The sequence below is a fragment of the Apium graveolens genome, chromosome 8 (assembly GCF_009905375.1).
Source record: "Apium graveolens cultivar Ventura chromosome 8, ASM990537v1, whole genome shotgun sequence".
Classification (NCBI taxonomy): domain Eukaryota; kingdom Viridiplantae; phylum Streptophyta; class Magnoliopsida; order Apiales; family Apiaceae; genus Apium; species Apium graveolens.
In genome coordinates, this window is record NC_133654.1 from 89,475,385 (window position 1) to 89,478,852 (window position 3,468).

Sequence of the window (3,468 nt, forward strand, 5' to 3'; positions counted from 1 at the left end):
TACTACGATAATAGTAACCTTTTCTACTAGTAGAAGGACGACACCTTCGTATCCCGGTTATCATCCTTGCCGCATACGGGCTATGTGTCCTCATTTCGGGTATACACACACTTCGCAGGTCCTTAGGTACATATAGTACCATCTCCTACGGTACCGGAAGTCTATCCAATACACGAAGTACTTGGATCCTACCCCTCCCTTGTCCTTAAGAAAATCCTATCATATACTTGGAATCATCGAACTATATCGAAGTTCCCCAAGCATTTTGCTTGTTGATAGGAGCAGCTTGTCTCATATGTATATATATATATGTACTTCCGAGAATTTTCGGAGGAAGTACTAAGGATGTGAGTTGACCATTGTCAACAGATAAGTAAATAAGGGGGAGTTTCTTTTAAAACTATGATCAAAATATTTAAAATCAGTTGATATAATATTCTTCGACGTTCTGAAATTATTCGAATGATTTTCCGAAAATCATAAAGTATTTTATATCAGGTCTTATGATTTTTAAATCATAAATAAATCATTTAATAAATAATAAATAATTAAATATTAATCGTTAAATAATTAAACCTCGAATGCGTTTACTTTAAAAGAATATTTAAAAATAATATTCTTCAACTAATTTATGTTTACGTAATTTAATAATCTTTAATATTTAATCGGGTTTGAAATAAATAATCGTTGGAGAATACTTCTCCTATAATAAATTAACAATGAAATAATATCCATTATTCGAGTAATTAAATCTAGTTGAGGGAATACGATCTTTGGAAATTGTTTCAATAAAAGTTCGAGGTATTTAATTTTTGCAAGTGGACATCGAGTCCCTTGGAACAAAATAAGTGTAGACTTTTGATCGTCCAAAACATCACCGAGATGATTCCCGAGTTTTTACTTTAATATACATACCGACCGACTCTCGGTCTATAATATACATGCCACGCTACCCTCTAGTGTTAATATTTCTCAAATATAACAACTCTGGAATACTTTCGGGTTTTTTTATAAACTTACACCGACCAATCTTCGGTCTAAATATATCATTTCAAATCCGGTACTTTTATTATACCAAAATCATCATATCTTATGATTCAATATATAATAATTTATAAATCTCCGTAAAATATTTATTATGCATATATTGCAGTATTTAAAAGCAATCACAACACAACAGTTCTAAAAAGGTAGGGTTTGAAAACTTTCCTGGAATCCAAGATACATTTTCCGACTTCCTCTCGTTCCGGGTTTTCTATTCAACAAATATCATAATCTTAATCAGCATTCCTACTCTCATCACCAACTTATATTCTAATAAGTTCAATACTTCATAATTTTCAATATTCGACCGACTCGAAATAAGTATCAATCCTTGGTCGAAACGGACGGTCAAAGTAGTCTTCTAGAGTTGACTTTACCGAATGTTACTATTACGCGACTCGCATTCTATCATTTTTAATAAATCATAAAATTAGTATTTTAATATGAAACCACCTCGAGGAGCTTCTTGAGTGCTTGTAATATTTATCCTAAAAGTTTCATTTTGATAAAATGAATTTAATTAGGTGAAAAGCAATTCAAAAGTTCGGTCAACTACGGAGTTTTACTATTCAAACAGCTTTCACTAAAACGTTGATATCTCTCAAACTGTTAACTCAATTGATGTACCATTTTCGCATGCGCGATCTAGAAAAAATTTAAAACACATCATTTGAAAATAGTTTTCTGGTAACAGGGGTGAAAATCCCGAAGTGGCAGTTTCCTAACAGGGGGTTGTTTTTGACATTCGTACTCTGCGCGACCTCGGCTCCGATATTTTTATAAAATTGAAAAATCATTATTTTCACTTGAATTTTTTTATTGAAGTTAGGAAACTCAATTTAATACTCTCTGTAAAAATTTCATGATTTATGAACATTTTTAAGTCGATCCTTTTTATTTTCAAAATTCGTAATTCGCAGTAGTTTTTGTCGCGTAAATCACTTTTAGTAAAACGGCCATAACTTTTGATCCGTAAATCTGAATCAAGTGATACAAGCGCCTAAATGATCCTTATAACATTGTGTATCATAATAAAGGGGTAGTTTTCAAGAAACTACAGTTTAAACATTCGGCAAATTCTGCAGAAACTTAAGTTGAGTTTTGTCATTTTAACGAGGTTACGATTACGATTCGAGTTTCGTTTATGTCTTAAATCATTATACCACCATCAACAATCATCAAATCATCATCTCAACACTAAATACTCTCAAGAACATCATGTTCTTGAGGCAACAATCATCAACCTTATAACTAATTAACTAAACATCAAGATAATATCAAATCAATCATCAAAATCATACTTATTTCCAAGATCCTTATTTTTCTTGAAACTTAAAACTTAAACAAAGTTTGGATGAATGTTTATACCTTTATTGAAGCTTGTTAATACTTAATAAAGTCCTAAGGTCCTTGATGAATCCTTATTCTAGCTTTAGGAGCCTTAAACTTTCATGAAAAATCAAGAAAATAAGTTAGTGATTTTCGGAGTTACTATTCACCACCAATTTTGAGCAAGAATTTGACTATGCTATACTAATTCAATGACCATAAAATTTTGAACGTACCTTGTATATGGTATGAGGAAGCTTTTTTTAAAATTTGGTGATTTGTGAATGATAATATCATGAGATATGAATTTTTCTTCCCATGGTGTTCTTGGAAATCAGCATTGGGTTTTTAGAGAGAGAGAGAATTGTCTTGCTTGCTTCTTGGAAATGTGGTGGAAATAGGCTTTTGTGACTTTAGAAAGTGTGTAGGACAAGATGCATCTCATTTTCAAAGGATAGGCTTAGCTAGGTGTCTCATTTGTCAAAGCTTGCATGATAAACTCCTTGAATTTATGTTTATCAAAATTTGTTGTTTATTAAATTTTTGTAACTAGCTTTCTAATTTATTACTTATTGAATAAATTTATAAAATAATTAATTTCCTAGGTTATCACTTGATTTTGTCATCCTACATTATCTCGCTTTCGTTCACGTACGCTTAAATCAATTCCCGTAAATGCTACGTCGAAGAATTCCGCTAATCGTAAATCATTACCATTTCCAGTGCTCATACTTGTTATGAGTTATGAAATTATAATTCTCAATATTTTCTTGGTCGTAGTATAATTCTCTTATTCCCCGATGGCTCGTAAAATAATATAATTGGACTATTGGTTTTCTTCGAAAACTCACGACTTTTGCATACACTCATTTAGTAGGTATAACCACAATATGAACTCGGAAACTTAATTAAACACTCGTATATGGTGTGGTCACAAAAGTTTTTAATAAACCGCAAGGTTACTATTCCTAAAGGTCTTTTACTAACGTCAAAAATTTGGGTTCTAATAAATTATAAATATAAGGTGTTTTATAATTCTGTATAAATAAAATGGAGTCAAGTGACAGAAAAGGCTCCCGACGGATGGTTCACAAA